Genomic DNA, 17,992 nt, shown 5'->3' with positions numbered 1-17,992 from the left:
AAGTTGTCATCCCAACTTGATCCATAATCCAAAGCACATGCTCTCAGCATATCCTCCAAAATCTTGTTGACTCTCTCGGTTTGTCCATCTGTTTGTGGATGAAAATTTGGGATGTTACAGTGAGTTTCTCAAACATAGTTATTAAGTAATTTATATTGTTTATTTCAAAATAGTTGACAACTTATTTTTATTGATAGCTTATTTCCTTTCTTCAAAGAATGTGCGGAAGATGGTAGACAGAACCTACTACACTGATGGCGTAGAATTAACTTATCAGGAGAAAAATCATCTGATCTCATTTATTAATGATCTTGAGAATTACAATATCTATATCAAACTCCTGCTCATTATGGTCAATATGTGCCACTAGTGCATGTGTTGAACTACGGTAACACTCATGGAGATGGCATGGTAAGATTTTTTTGCAATTACAACATCCATGCATCTTTTGAATAAATTCTTCTAAAACTAAACTATATTGCTAACGACAAAGTTATTACTATGTTTTTCAGCAGAAAATCCCGAAGGATTGTGTGCCTCATCTGATGTTTCTGAGAGGTCACCTTGATGTTATGAGCTTTCGGCCAGGTCACCCTAAGCATAACTGTTGTTCATATATGATTTCTAAAAACGATGAACACATGACAATCAAAGATTGGAAAAAATGTATAGTCAGTCGTAGGGAGGTACTTGGAAGCAACATTGTGCGACGTGCAAGAATTGGAGACAGGATAATCTCCATTCTCCATCATGGAGAGTTAGTGCATATCTTGTTTTATGCTATTTTCCCTAAGAGAGTGTAGTAGGTCCTATTAGAGAGGAGTAGGTCCTAGGTACAATGTATTATTATGTGGAACAATGTGTTAGAGTTGATGATGATGTTGAGGAGGAGTTGTGATTATGACTAGTGACCAACTTGCTATATGATGTCTCATGTACGAAAATGATGATCATGAGGAGTTGTTATATGACAATGATATACTACGATGATAAGTTGTTAATGATATGATGATGATGAGTTACTATGTCATTGGGTGAAAGAATCGTGGTTTAGTTTCAAGTGGATAGACTGGTCACTTCGGATCCATGCACTTGAAACAAATCCACGGTTCTTTCACCTAATGATGTAATAACTCATTTTGATGTAAAAACAATCTCTAAATTGCTACTGTATGAAAACTTGTATAATGGCGTATGAATACAACGTAAAACAAAAAATAAATACGTAACAATAGTAGTAGTGCGGGTAGAGAGGCGTGCTGCTAGTAATTACCAGCAGCACAGTCTACAAAAGCGTTACTGCTAAGCAGGTATAGTAGTAGCATGGCGAACACGCGCTACAAATACACTTTAGCTGTAGCACCGTATCAGCAGCGCGCCAGCCCGCGCTACTGCTATACCTAAAACTAGCCCTACTGCTAGCCTTTTCCCTAGTAGTGAGTTGTCCATGTCGCCGCTAACCTCTAATGGATTCTGCCTAGTCCACGCCCCAATCTCGACCTGCACCCAATCTCATCCACAGGACCACGTCAATCAATCAACTCCTCCCCGTGGCCATGATCTAGCTTCAGATTTGACCTCCCCTACTCCAGATCAGCGTCGTCCCACTGGATTCGCACCGCCTATGGTTTTCTCTGCTTCCATCTTTGTCGGCCACCGGCTCGTCTCCGCTCGCAAGGCCGCCGGCTGTGCCGGGCCACCCCTCCATTGTATGGTTGCCCCTGCTCAGCGCCATTTGAGTCTGTCGTTGCTTCTGTGCCACCGCCGGAGCTCAAGGAGCCATTCATGGAATGTGATGTGTTCATCTACAAGGAGCACAAATCCGAAGCCACGGCTAGGCATCCTGGCTTGCTGCCATGGAGGAGTGTCGCGGCGACAGCACCGCGAGCTTGCATGTCATTGGTGTTGGCATCACAGGTAGGCTGCACGCCGCGGCATCCAGCTCACCATGGCCGGCGCAGTCGTCACACTCCATGGACGAGGCCTGCACATGCCTGTGGTATCGTCCGGTGGTGGACGTGACACTGGATCACCGCACTAAAGAGGAGGGTGAGGGGAAGGGGGATCTTGTCGGGTGAGGGGATTGGGTTGTCACCGGATGCGCAGCGGGAAGATGTCCTTGCCTGCAATCCTCATAGCCTGCTCCCAGGTAGAGCTGCTGGCTCTGGCATGCCGCTGCACCACATGGTGCCATGGCTGGCCCATTCTTCTCACCGCCCAAGGATTTAACTTATGGACCCACCCTCATACCACTTTGACCATGCCCACATCAGCAAATTACACAGGTAAAATGCTATGTCTTGATCTTGCATTGGTTTTCCTTGAAGAGGAAAGGGTGATGCAGCAATAGTAGCATAAGTATTTCCCTCAGTTTTTGAGAAACAAGGTATCAATCCAGTAGGAGGCTCCTCAAAAGTCCCACGCACCTACACAAACAAACAAAGAACTCGCAACCAACACAATAAAGGGGTTGTCAATCTATTCACGGCTACTTGCGAAAGTGAGCTCTGATAGATATAGTATGATAAGATAAATATATTTTTGGCATTTTATAATATAGATGCAAAAAGTAAAGATGCAAATAAAAGTAGATTGAAAGCTTATATGATAAAAGGTAGACCCGGGGGCCATAGGTTTCACTAGTGTCTTCTCTCAAGATAGCATAAGTATTACAGTGGGTGAACAAATTACTGTCGTGCAATTGATAGAAAAGCGAATAATTCTGAGATTATCTAGGCATGATCATGTATATAGGCATCACGTCCATGACAAGTAGACCGACTCCTGCCTGCATCTCCTACTATTACTCCACACATCGACCGCTAGCCAGCATTCATCTAGAGTATTAAGTTCATAAGAACAGAGTAACGCATTAAGAAAGATGACATGATGTAGAGGGATAAACTCAAGAAATATGATATAAAACCCATCTTTTTATCCTCTATGGCAACAATACAATACGTGACATGCAACCCCTGCTGTCACTTGGTAAGGACACCACAAGATTGAACCCAAAGCTAAGCACTTCTCCCATGGCAAGAAAGATCAATCTAGTAGGCCAAACCAAACTGGTAATTCGAAGAGACTTGCAAAGATAACTCAATCATACATAAAAAGATTCAGAGGAGATTCAAATATTTCTCATAGATAAACTTGATCATAAACCCACAATTCATCGGATCTCGACAAACACACTACAAAAAGAGTTTACATCGAATAGATCTCCACAAGAGAGGGGGAGAACATGGTATTGAGATCCAAAAAGAGAGAAGAAGCCATCTAGCTAATAACTATGGACCGAAGGTCTATGGTAAACTACTCACAACTCATCGGAGGGGCTATGGGGTTGATGTAGAAGCCCTCCATGGTCGATACCCCTCTGGCGGAGCGCCGACGAAGGTTCCAAGATTGGATCTCGCAGATATAGAAGGTTACGACAGTGGAAATTGTTTTTTGTTGGCTCCCTGGATGTTTTCGGGGTACGTGGGTATATATAGGAGGAAGAAGTAGGTCGGTGGCCGCTCGAGGGGCCCACGAGACAGGGGGGCGCGCCTAGAGGGGGTGGGCGCACCCTCCTATCTCTTGGCCGCCTCCATCGCTTCTTGACTTGCACTCCAAGTCCTCTGGATCAGGTTCGTTCCAAAAATCACGCTCCTGAAGGTTCCATTCCGTTTGGACTCTATTTGATGTTCCTTTTCTTCGAAATACAGAAATAGACAAAAAAACAGCAATACGGGATGGGCCTCCGGTTAGTATGTTAGTCCCAAAAATGATATAAATGTGCAAAATAAAGCCCATAAACATCCAAAATGGGTAATATAATAGCATGGAACAATCAAAAATTGTAGATACGTTGGAGACGTATCAAGCATCCCCAAGCTTAATTCCTGCTCGTCCTCGAGTAGGTAAATGATAAAAACATAATTTTTGATGTGGATTACTACCTAGCATAATTCTCAATGTAATTTTCTTTATTGTGGCATGAATGTTCAGATCCAAATGAATCAAAATAAAAGTTCATATTGACACAAGAAATAGTAATACTTCAAGCATACTGATCAAAGCAATCATGTCTTCTCAAAACAACATGCCTAAAGAAATTTCATCCCTCCAAAATCATATAGTTAGGCTATGCTTCATTTTAGTCACACAAAGATGTTCCCTTATTCTACACCCCCGATGACAAGCCAAGCAATTGTTTCGTACTTAAATAATCTCTAACTTTTTCAACTTTCATGCAATACATGAGCATGAGCCATGGATATAGCACTATGGGTGGAATAGAATATGATGATGGGGATTGTGTGGAGAAGAAAAAAAGGAGAAAGTCTCACATTGACGAGGATAATCAACGGGCTATGGAGATGCCCATCAATTGATGTCAACATGAGGAGTAGGGATTGCCATGCAACGGATGCACTAGAGCTATAAATGAATGAAATCTCAACAAAAGAAAACTAGTGGGTCTGCATCCAACTTGCTTGCTCATGAAGACCTAGGGCATTTGAGGAAGCCCATCGTAGGAATATACAAGCCAAGTTCTATAATGAAAAATTCCCACTGGTATTTGAAAGTGACAACATATGAGACTCGCTATATGAAGAACATGCTGCTACTTTGAAGCACAATATATGTGACTCACTATATGAAGAACATGGTGCTACTTTGAAGCACAAGTGTGGAAAAAGAAATAGTAACATTGCCCCTTTTTTTCTTTTTTTTTCTTTTTTTTCCTTTTTTTTCTTTGGCCTTTATTTTTTCTTCTTCTTTTGGCCTTTCTTTTTTTTCTTTTTGGGGACAATGCTCTAATAATGATGATCATCACATTTTTATTGATTACAACATATGAATTACAACTCAAAACTAGAACAAGATATGACTCTATATGAATGCCTCCGGCGGTGTACCGGGATGGTGGCTTTGCCACAAATACGATGTCAACTACATGATCATGCAATGGCAATATGACAAAAGTAATGAATGTCATGATGATAAACGGAACGGTGAAAGTTGCATGGCAATATATCTCGGAATGGCTATGGAAATGCCATAAAAGGTAGGTATGGTGCTTGTTTTGAGGAAGATATAAGTAGGTTTATGTGTGATAGAGCGTATCGTATCACGGGGTTTGGATGCACCGGCGAAGTTTGCACCAACTCTCAAGGTGAGAAAGGGCAATGCACGGTACCAAAGAGGCTAGCAATGGTGGAAAGGTAAAAGTGCGTATAATCCATGGACTCAACATTAGTCAAAAGAACTCATATACTTATTTCAAAAATTTAGAAGTCATCAAAAACCAAGCACTACGCGCATGCTCCTAGAGGGATAGATTTGTAGGAAAAGACCATCACTCGTCCCCGACCGCCACTCATAAGGATGCACAATCCAAGTACACTTCATGTTTCAAATTTTTTACACAACTTTAACCATACGTGCATGCTACGGGACTTGCTAACTTCAACACAAGCATTCTTTAAATTCATAATCACCCAACTAGCATGACTTTAATATCACTACCTTCATATCTCAAAACAATTATCAACTATCAAATTGATCATAGCATCCAATTCACTTCCTATGATAGTTTTTATTATACCCAACTTGGATGCCTACCATTCTAGGACCAATTTTATAACCATAGCAAATACCATGCTATTCTAAAAGACTCTCAAAATAATATAAGTGAAGCATGAGAGACTAGAAATTTCTACAAAATTAAGCCACCGCCGTGCTCTAAAAGATATACGTGAAGCACTAGAGCAAAAACTATCTAGCTCAAAAGATATAAGTGAAGCACATAGAGTATTCTAATAAATTCCAATCAAGTAGGCTTCTCCCAAAAGGTGTGTACAGCAAGGATGATTGTGGAAAACTAAAAAGCAAAGACTAATATCATACACGACGCTCCAAGCAAAACACATATCATGTGGCCAATAAAAATATAACTCCAAGTAAAGTTACCAATGAACAAAGACGAAAGAGGGGATGCCTTCCCGGGGCATCCCCAAGCTTAGGCTTTTGGTGATTCTTGAATATCTTGGGGTGCCATGGGCATCCCCAAGCTTAGGCTTTTGCCACTCCTTATTCCATAGTCCATCAAATCTTTACCCAAAACTTGAAAACTTCACAACACAAAACTCAACAGGAAATCTCATAAGCCCCGTTAGTGAAAGAAAACAAAACCACCACATAAGGTACTGTAATGAACTCATTCTTTATTTATATTGGTGTTAAACCTACTGTATTCCAACTTCTCTATGGTTTATAAACTATTTTACTAGCCATAGATGCATCAAAATAAGCAAACAAAACATGAAATGCAAAATCTGTCAAAAACAGAACAGTCTGTAGCAATCTGTAACTGATGCAAACTTCTGGAAGTCTAAAAATCCTACTAAAATAGGAAGTCCTGGGAAATTTGTCTATTGATCAGCCAAAAAAAGAATCACACAAAAGCAGGTTTCTGTGGTTTAACAAAACTAATTTCGTACATGCAAAGTTTCTGTTTTTCAGCATAATCAAATTAACTATCACCATAGGTTATCTTATAGGTTCTACTTGGCACAAACACTAATTAAAACATAAAAACAAATCTAAACAGAAGGTAGATGCAAAATTTATTACTACATAGAAACAAAAACAAAAAACACAAATAAAATTGGGTTGCCTCCCAACTAGCGCTATCGTTTAACACCCCTAGCTAGGCATAAAAGCAAAGATAGATCTAGGTAGTGCCATCTTTGGCACTCAAATCCTCAATAGAGCACTTATAATCTTTAGGGGTTTCTCCCTTTTTAGCAATGACTAAATCTTTAGGCAAAAATTCAATAAATTCGTTTGTATCAAAAGGTTCCTTAATGATAGAGAGAAAATTGGGATGAACACTTATTGATTTGAGATCCGCGTCTCCCTTACTAGAAGATTCACCCTTATTTTTAGGAGCATAAATAAATTTGGCAGTTTTGCTCGGAGGTTATGGACTGTTTTTCATGGAAGAAAACGTCGAACCTAAGTTAGTAATGATATCCTCAAGTTTACCAATTCTAGCAGAATCTAGATATATTTTTTCATTAACTATAGGTTCTTTCTCTTTAAGTTTTTTCAAAGTAACTCCAACCCTAGATCCGTATTGGGTAATATGATTCTGAATCTTTTTATCCAAATTTTCAACCAATTCAATAGTGGCAACTTTATTTTCAATAATTTCAAGCCGTTGCATAACATGTTCTAAAGTTAAAATAGTTCCATTAACCAAAAGAGGTGGTGGGCCAAACAAATCTAACATAGCATTATAAGCATCAAATGTATGGCTACTCAAAAAATCCCCTCTGGTAACAGTATCATGAACACATCTATTCCAAGGAGTAATGCCTACATAAAAATTGTGAAGAAGTACGGAAGTAGAAAGCTTCCTAGTAGATTTATTTTGAGCATTGCAAATTCTATGCCAAGCATCTTTTCAATTTTCTCCCTCCCTTTGCTTAAAATTGAGAATTTCATGTTCGGGAGTAATAACAAGCATAGGAGGACTAGCCATAACGACAAGGTAAATGATCTAACACACGAGCAAACAGAAAAAGGCAAGCGAAAAAGAGAGGAGAAGATTGGGAAAGAGAGGACGAATAAAACGGCAAGGGTGAAGTGGGGGAGAGGAAAACGAGAGGCAAATGGCAAATAATGTAAATGCGAGGGAGATGAGTTTGTGATGGGTACTTGGTATGTCTTGACTTAAGCGAAGACCTCCCCGGCAACGGCGCCAGAAATCCTTCTTCCTACGTCTTGAGCTTGCGTTGGTTTTCCTTGAAGAGGAAAGGGTGATGCAGCAATAGTAACGTAAGTATTTCCCTCAGTTTTTGAGAACCAAGGTATCAATCCAGTAGGAGGCTCCTCAAAAGTCCCACGCACCTACCCAAACAAACAAAGAACTCGCAACCAACGCAATAAAGGGGTTGTCAATCCCTTCAGGGCCACTTGCGAAAGTGAGATCTGATAGAGATAGTATGATAAGATAAATATATTTTTGGTATTTTATAATATAGATGCAAAAAGTAAAGATGCAAATAAAAGTAGATTGAAAGCTTATATGATAAAAGATAGACCCAGGGGCCATAGGTTTCACTAGTGGCTTCTCTCAAGATAGCATAAGTATTACGATGGGTGAACAAATTACTGTCGAGCAATTGATAGAAAAGCGAATAATTATGAGATTATCTAGGCATGATCATGTATATAGGCATCACGTCCGTGAAAAGTAGACCGAATCATGCCTGCATCTACTACTATTACTCCACACATCGACCGCTATCCAGCATGCATCTAGAGTATTAAGTTCATAAGAAAAGAGTAACGCATTAAGAAAGATGACATGATGTAGAGGGATAAACTCAAGCAATATGATATAAACCCCATCTTTTTATCCTCGATGGCAACAATACAATACATGCCTTGCAACCCCTGTTGTCACTGGGTAAGGACACCGCAAGATTGAACCCAAAGCTAAGCACTTCTCCCATGGCAAGAAAGATCAATCTGGTAGGCCAAACCAAACTGATAATTCGAAGAGACTTGCAAAGATAACTCAATCATACATAAAAGAATTCAAAGGAGATTCAAATATTTCTCATAGATAAACTTGATCATAAACCCACAATTCATCGGATCTCGACAAACACACCGCAAAAAGAGTTTACATCAAATAGATCTCCACAAGAGAGGGGGAGAACATGGTATTGATATCCACAAAGAGAGGAGAAGCCATCTGGCTAATAACTATGGACCCGAAGGTCTGTGGGAAACTACTCACAACTCATCGGAGGGGCTATGGCGTTGATGTAGAAGCCCTTCGTGGTCGATTTCCCCTCCGGCGAAGCACCGACGAAGGCTCCAAGATGGGATCTCGCTGATACAGAAGGTTACGGCGATGGAAATTGTTTTTCGTTGGCTCCTTGGATGTTTTCACGGTATGTGGGTATATATAGGAGGAAGAAGTAGGTCAGTGGCCGCTCCAGGGGCCTACGAGACAGGGGGTGCGCCTAGAGGGGGTGGGCGCGCCCTCCTATCTCCTGCCCGCCTCGATCGCTTCTTGACTTGCACTCCAAGTCCTCTGGATCACGTTCGTTCCAAAATTCACACTCCCAAAAGCTTCATTCCGTTTGGACTCCATTTGATATTCCTTTTCTTCGAAATACTGAAATAGGCAAAAAAACAGCAATACGGGCTGGGCCTCCAGTTAGTAGGTTAGTCCCAAAAATGATATAAATGTGTAAAATAAAGCCCATAAACATCCGAAAGGGGTAATATAATAGCATGGAACAATCAAAAATTATAGATACATTGGATACGTATCATAAAACCACTCAAACCTATTTCTAAATGGTATTGAATAGATTAGGGGGTTAGAGGAGCACAAAAAATGATCAGGGGGTTATGTGAACCAGCCATTTTCTTCAGGGTAGTAAAATGGATTTTTGTCTTTTTGATGATGATTGTGTACAAGCATTTGACATTCTTAAGAAAGCCTTGATTTCTGCACCTATTGTTCAACCACCTGATTGGAACCTACCCTTTTAAATTATGTGTGATGCTACTGATTATGATGTAGGTGCTCTTCTAGCACAAAGAGTTGATAAGAAATTAAATGTTATCCATTATGCTAGTAAAACTCTATACGTTGCGCAAAGAAATTATGCTACTACTGAAAAAGAATTTCTAGCAGTTGTGTTCGCTTGTGATAAGTTCAGATCTTATATTGTTGATTTCAAGGTAACTGTTCACACCGATCATGCTGCTATTAAATACCTTATGGAAAAGAAACACACCAAACCTAGACTTATTAGATGAGTTCTCCTACAACAAGAATTTGATTTGCATATTATTGATAGAAAGGGAGCTGCGAACCCTATGCAGACAACTTGTCTAGGTTAGAAAATATTCTTGATGACCCACTACCTATTGATGATAGCTTCCCTGATGAACAATTAGATGTCATGAATGCTTCTAGTAGTACTCCATGGTATGTGGGCTATGCTAACTATATCATTGCTAAATTCATACCGCCTAGTTCACATACCAGCAAAGAAAAAGTTTTTCTATGATTTAAGACAATACTTTTGCGATGACCCACACCTTTATGAAGAAGGAGTAGATGGCGTTATTAGACTTTGTGTACCTGAGCATGAATAGGAATACATCCTACACAAGTGTCACTCCAAGGCCTACAGAGGACACCATGCTGGAGATAGAACTGCACATATGGATGCTCGTAAGTTTGTCTTGTCTTGTGATGAATGTCAAATAATCGGTAATATTAGTAGAACTCAGGATATGCCTATGAATTATTCGCTTGTGATTGAACCATTTGATGTTTGGGGCTTTGATTATATGGGACCTTTTCCTTCCTCTATTGGGTATACACATATTTTAGTTGCTGTTGATTACGTTACTAAGTGGGTAGAAGTTATTCCTACTAGTAGTGCTTATCAAAACACTTCTATTAAAATGCTTAAACAAGTAAGTTTCCCGAGGTTTGGAGTTCCTAGATATTTAATGACGGATGGTGGTTCACACTTTATTCATGGTGTTTTCCGTAAATTGCTTGCTAAGTATGATCTCAACCATAGAAATGCATCACCTTATTGTACTCAATTAGTGGTCAAGTAGAATTGAGCAATAGGGATATATAATTGATTTTGCAAAAGACTGTTAATAGATCTAGAAAGAATTGGCATAAGAAACTTGATGATGCTTTATGGGCTTATAGAACTGCATACAAAAATCCCATGGGTATGTCTCCATAAAAAATGGTTTACGGAAAAAGCATGTCACTTATCTCTTGAACTAGAACATAAAGCTTATTGGGCAATTAAAGAGCTCAACTATGAGTTCAAACTTGCCAGTGAGAAGAGCTTATTTGACATTAGCTCACTTGATAAATGGAGAACAGAACCCAAGCCTATGAGAATGCCATACTGTTTAAAGAAAATATTAAAAGATGGCATGACAAAAGGATACAAAAGCGTGAATTTAATGTAGGTGACCATGTCTTGCTACACAACTCTCGTGTAAGATTTTTTGGAGGAAAATTTCTCTCTAAATGGGAAGGGCCTTACATTATCAAGGAAGTTTATTGTTTTGGCTCCATCAAGATCAACAATGTGGAAGGCAATAACCCGAAGGTGGTAAAAGGGCAAAGAATCAAACATTATATCTCAGCTACTCTTCTTGAGCTTGCTTTGGTTTTTCCCTTGAAGAGGAAAGGGTGATGCAGCAAAGTAGAGATAAGTATTTCCCTCAATTAAGAACCAAGGTATCAAATCCAGTAGAAGATACAAGGAAGTCCCCAATCTATGCACCTGCACAAACAATCATACACTTTGCACCCAACGTGATAAAGGGGTTGTCAATTCCTTCAAGGTCTCTTGCAAAGGTTAGATCTGATAGAGATAGATATAAAAGATTACTAAAACATCAAATAAAGTAAAAGTAAATAAACGTAGCGAGGTATATTTGGGTTTTTTGGTTTATAGATCTAAAAACATATAATGGAAAATAGACCCAGGGGCCATAGGTTTCACTAGAGGCTTCTCTCTTGAAGGAAAATAATATGGTGGGTGAAAAAATTATGGTCGAGCAATTGATAGAAAAGCGCAAAGTTATGACGATATCCAAGGCAATGATTATGCATATATGCATCATGTCTGTGCCAAGTAGACCGATTCCTTCCTGCATTTACTACTATTACTCGACACATCGACTGCTATCCAGCATGCATATAGAGTATTAAGTTCATAAAGAATGGAGTAACGCCTTAAGTAAGATGACATGATGTAGAGGGATAAGCTCAAGCAATATGACGAAAACCCCATCTTTTACCCTTGATGGCAAGAATACAATACATCCCTCGCTACCCCTAATTTGTCACTTGGTGAGGACACACCAAGATGGAACCCAAAACTAAGCACCTCTCCCATTGCAAGAAGAACCAATCTAGTTGGCCAAACCGAACCGATAATATTAAGAGAAATAGAAAGATATCAAATTATGCATATAAGAATTCAGAGAAGATTCAAATAATATTCATAGATAATCTAATCATAAATCCACATTTCATCAGATCTCGACAAACACACCGCAAAATAATATTACATCGGATAGATCTCCAAGAACATCGAGGAGAACATGGTATTGAAAATCAAGAAGCCATCTAGCTACTAGCTATGGACCCGTAGGTGTGTGGTAAACTACTCACGCTTCATAGGAAGGGCAATAGATGTAGAAGCCCTTTGTGATCGAATCCCCCTCCGACAGGATGCCGGAATAGGCCCCAAGATGGGATCTTATGGGTACAGAAGGTTATGGTGGTGGAAAAGTATTTTGGTGGAAGCTTCTGGTCATTTGGGAATATATAGAGGAAGAATTAGGGTTAGGGGAGCTCCGAGGGGACCACAAGCCATCAGGGCGCCCCCTAGGGCATGCCCCTGGCCTGTGGCCTCCTCGGGACTCCTCTAACTTCTTCTCCAAGTCTGCTGGGTGTTTTCTGGTCCAAAAAAATCATTGCAAAAGTTTTGTTCCGTTTGGACTCTGTTTGATATTCCTTTTCTATATAACTTAAAAACAAGGAAAAAACAGAAACTGCCACTGGGCCTAGGTTAATAAGTTGGTCCCAAAAATAATATAAAATAGCATATTAATGCATATAAAATAACAAAAACAGATAATTAATAGCATGGAACAATAAAAAATTATAAATATGTTGGAGACGTATCGAGCATCCCCAAGCTTAATTCGTGCTCGTCCTCGAGTAGGTAAATGATAAACACAGAATTTTTGATGTGGAATGCTACCTAAAATATTTATCCATGTAATTTTCTTTAATGTGGCATGAATATGCATATCCATAAGATTCAAAACAAAAGTTTAATATTGACATAAAAACTATAATACTTCAAGCATACTAGTAAAGCAATCATGTCTTCTCAAAATAACATGGCCAAAGAAAGTTATCCCAACAACATCATATAGTCTGGTTATGCTCCAAGTTTATCACACAAAGTATTAAATCATGCACAACCCCGATGACAAGCCAAGCAATTGTTTCATACTTTTGATGTTCTCAAACTTTTTCAACTTTCACGCAATACATGAGCGTGGGCGATGGATATAGCACTATAGGTGGATTAGAATATGGTTGTTGTCGAGAAGACAAAAATAAGGAGATAGTCTCACATCAACTAGGCGTATCAATGTGCTATGGATATGCCCATTAATAGATATCTGAGAAAGTAAGGATTGCCATGCAATGGACACTCTAGAGCTATAAGTTTATGAAAGGTCAAAAGAAACTAAGTGGGTGTGCATCCAACTCGCTTGCTCATGAAGACCTAGGGCAATTTGAGGAATCCCATCATTGGAATATACAATCCAAGTTCTATAATGAAAAATTCCCACTAGTATATGAAAGTGACAAAATAGGAGACTCCCTGTCATGAAGATCATGGTGCTACTTTGAAGCACAAGTGTGGTAAAAGGATAGTAGCATTGCCCCTTCTCTATTTTCTCTCATTTTTTAATTTTGCTTCTTTGGCCTCTTTTATCTTTTTGTAAAGTCCGAAGACCCATCCCACCTTGTGAGAGAATCATAGCTTCCATCATCCTTTCGTCGCATGGGACAATGCTGTAATAATGAAGATAATCACACTTTTATTTACATACAACTCAAGAATTACAGCTTGATACTTAGAACAAAAATAGGATTCTATATAATTTCCTCTGGCTGTGTATCTAGATGTGCAACGATCTAGCATAGCAATGACATAAAAAAACAAGCCATAAAAACATCATGCTAGCTATCTTGCGATCATGCAAAGCAATATGACAATGATGGAGCGTGTCATAATAAAACTGAACGGTGGAAGTTGCATGGCAATATATCTCGGAATGGCTATGGAAATGCCATAATAGGTAGGTATGATGGCTGTTTTGAGGAAGGGTATATGGTGGGTGTAGTGCACCGGCGAAAGTTGCGCAGTACTAGAGAGTCTAGCAATGGTGGAAGGGTGAGGGTGCGTATAATCCATGGACTCAACATTAGTCATAAATAGCTCACATAATTATTGCAGAAGTCTATTATCTATCAAAACAATGTACTACACACAAGCTCCTAGGGGGATAGATTGGTAGGAAAAGACCATCGCTCGTCCCTGGCCGCCACTCATAAGGAAGACAATCAATAAATAAATCATGCTCCGACTTCATCACATAACGGTTCACCATATCCGCATGCTACGGGAATCACAAACTTCAACACAAGTATTTCTACCAACTCACAATTACTCACTAGCATGACTCTAATATCACTATCTTAATATCTCAAAACAATCATAAGGAATCAAACTTTTCATAGTATTCAATGCTCTTTATATGAAAGTTTTTATTATATCCCTCTTGGATGCCCATCATATTAGGACTAAATTCATAACCTATGCAAAGTACCATGCTATTTAGAAAGACTCTCAAAATAATATAAGTGAAGCAAGAGAGTTCAACAATTTCTATAAAAGAAAGCCACCGCCGTGCTCTAAAATGATATAATTCAAGCACTAGAGCAAAATTGCCTAGCTCAAAAGATATAAGTGAAGCACATAGAGTATTCTAATAAATTCACGGTTCATGCGTGTCCCTCTCAAAAGGTGTGTACATCAAGGATGATTGTGGCAAACTAAAAAGCAAAGACTCATATAATACAAGACGCTCCAAGCAAAACACATATCATGTGGTGAATAAAAATATAGCCTCAAGTAAATTTAGGGATAGACAAAGACGAAAGAGTGGATGCCATCCGTGGCATCCCCAACCTTAGATGCTTGGTTGTCCTTGAATATTACCTTGGGCTTCCTTGGGCATCCCCAAGCTTAGGCTCTTGCCACTCCTTATTCCATAGTCCATCAAATCTTTACCCAAAAGTTGAAAACTCCACAACACAAAACTCAACAGAAAACACATGAGACCCGTTAGTATAAGAAAATAAATCACCACTTTTTGCTACTGTTTTGAACTCATTATTTATTCATATTGGTGTAATATCTACTGTATTCCAACTTCTCCATGGTTCATACCCCCCCGATACTACCCATAGATTTGTTAAAATAAACAATCAACACATAGAAAACAGAATCTGTCAAAAACAGAACAGTCTATAGCAATCTGTAAACTTCATATACTTCTGTAACTCCAAAAGTTCTAAAAAATTAGGGAAACAGAGGCGATTTGTATACAAATCTTATTTAAAAAATTCAGGATTTTATCATGCTTCTGTGAATTATGAATATTATTTTACTAAGCACAAAAGTTTCTGTTCTTCAGCAAGATGAAATCAAGTATCACTGTAAGCCATCCCAAAGGTCTTAGTTGGCTCGAACACTAATTAAAACACCAAAACACAATTACTACATACATAATAATGCGTATTTATTGAAGAACAGTAGCAAAAAACAAAAACATAACAAATAAAATTAGGTTGCCTCCCAATAAGCGCTATTGTTTAACGCCCCTAACTAGGCATAAAACATAGATCTAGGTATTGTCATCTTTAGTATGCCATCCATAAGTGGCCCCTAGAATAGACTCATATGGCAACTTAATTTTCTTTCTTGGAAAGTTTTCCATGCCTTTCCTTAATGGAAACTGAAATCTAATGTTTCCTTCTTTCATATCAATAATTGCAGCAATCGTTCTAAGGAATGGTCTACCAAGAATAATAGGACATGTAGGATTGCAATCTATCAAGCATAATGAAATCTACGGGCACATAATTCCTATTTGCAACAATAAGAACATCATTAGTTCTTCCCGTAGGTTTCTTAATAGTGGAATCTGTGAGATGCAAATTTAAAGAACAATCATCAAATTCACGAAAACCTAGCTCATCTCATAAAGTTTTTGGAATCGTGGAAACGCTAGCACCCAAATAACACAAAGCATGACACTAATAATCTTTAGTTTTAATCTTAATAGTAGCTTCCCGCTCATCATAAAGATTTCTGGGGATATAAACTTCCAACTCGAGTTTTTCTTCAAAATATTTCATCATAACATCAACGATATGTTTAGTAAAAGCTTTATTTTGATTATAAGCATGAGGAAAATTCAACATCGATTGCAACAAGGAAATACAATCTATCGAAGAACAATTATCATAATTAAGATTCTTGAAATCCAAAAGAGTGGGTTCATCGTTCCTTAAAATTTTGACCTCTCCAACCCCAATTTTATCAACTTTTGCATTAATATCTTCATCATTATTATCACAAGAAATCAAAGAACACACTTTAACAAACCAATCTCGCTTAGCACGCATCCTAGTAGTTCTTTCTTTGCACTCATCAATAGAAATTCTCATAGCTTTTAGAGACTCATTAATATCATGCTTGGGTGGAATAGATCTAATTTTCAAAGAATCAATCTCAAGAGAAATTGTATCCACGTTCCTAGCCAAATAATCAATCTTGAGCAATTTTTCTTCAACCATAGCATTGAAAACTTTTTGTGAATTAATAAATTCTTTAATATTGTTCTCAAGATCAAAGGGCATATTGTTATAATTTCCATAAGAATTGTTGTAGGAACTACCATAATTTTTGGAGGAATTGCTAGGAAACGGCCTAGGGACGAAATTACCTATATACGCGTTATTACCAAAATTATTCCTACCAACAAAATTCACATCCATTGATTCATTATTGTTCTCAATCAAAGTAGACAAAGGAATATCGTTAGGATCAATAGGAGCACTCTTACTAGCAAACAATTTCATAATTTCATCCATCATTCCACTCAAAGTATTAATTTCTTCAATCACATGCACTTTTTTACTAGTAGAGGATCTTTTGGTATGCCATTGAGAGTAATTAGCCATAATATTATCTAGGAGTTTAGTAGCTTCTCCTAATGTGATTTCTGTAAAAGTACCTCCAGCGGCCGAATCTAAAAGATTTCTAGATGCAAAATTCAATTCGGCATAAAAAGTTTGTATAATAATCCATAAACTTAAACCATGAGTAGTGCAATTTCTTCTCATCAATTTCATTCTCTCCCAAGATTGTGCAACATGTTCATGATCAAGTTGCTTAAAATTCGTTATACATTCCTAAGGGAGATGATCTTAGCGGGAGGAAAATACATGGAAATGAAAGCATCTTTACACTTATTCCATGAATCAATACTATTTTTAGGCAAAGATGAAAACCAAGTTTTAGCATGATCTCGTAGTGAGAACGGAAATAGCTTCAATTTAACAATATCATTATCCACATCTGTCTTCTTTTGCGTATCACACAACTCAACGGAAGTATTTAGATCGGATGCGGCATCTTCACTAGGAAGGCTGGAAAATTGATCTTTCATAACAAGATTCAGCAAAGCGATAATAATTTTATAAGATTGTGCACTAGTGGCGGGAGCAATCGGAGTACTAATAAAATCATTATTATTAGTATTGGAAAAGTCACACAACTTGGTATTTTCTTGAGACATCATGACAAAGCAAGAAATCTAACACATGGGCAACCAAAAAGCAAACGAAAAGACGAATGGAAGAAGGGCGAAGAAAAAGGGAAATCTTTTTGTATTTTTTCGAAAATTGTTTTAGAACCGGGGGAGAGGAAAATGAGAGGAAAATGGCAAATAATAAAATGCAAGAGATGGTAGTTTATGGTGGGTACTTGGTAGGCTTGATATAGATCTCCTCGGCAACGGTGCCATAAATTCTTCCCGCTACTTCTTGAGCTTGCGTTGGTTCTTCACTTGAAGAGGAAAGGGTGATGCAACAAAGTAGAGATAAGTACTTCCCTCAGTTAAGAATCAAGGTATCAAATCCAGTAGGTGATACAAGCAAGTCCCCCATCTATGCACCTGCACAAACAATCAAACACTTGCACCCAACGCGATAAAGGGGTTGTCAATCCCTTGACGGTCACTTGCAAAGGTGAGATCTGAT

This window comes from Triticum aestivum, chromosome 1B, assembly GCF_018294505.1.
Source record: "Triticum aestivum cultivar Chinese Spring chromosome 1B, IWGSC CS RefSeq v2.1, whole genome shotgun sequence".
Classification (NCBI taxonomy): domain Eukaryota; kingdom Viridiplantae; phylum Streptophyta; class Magnoliopsida; order Poales; family Poaceae; genus Triticum; species Triticum aestivum.
Note: the sequence above shows the minus strand (reverse complement) of the source record.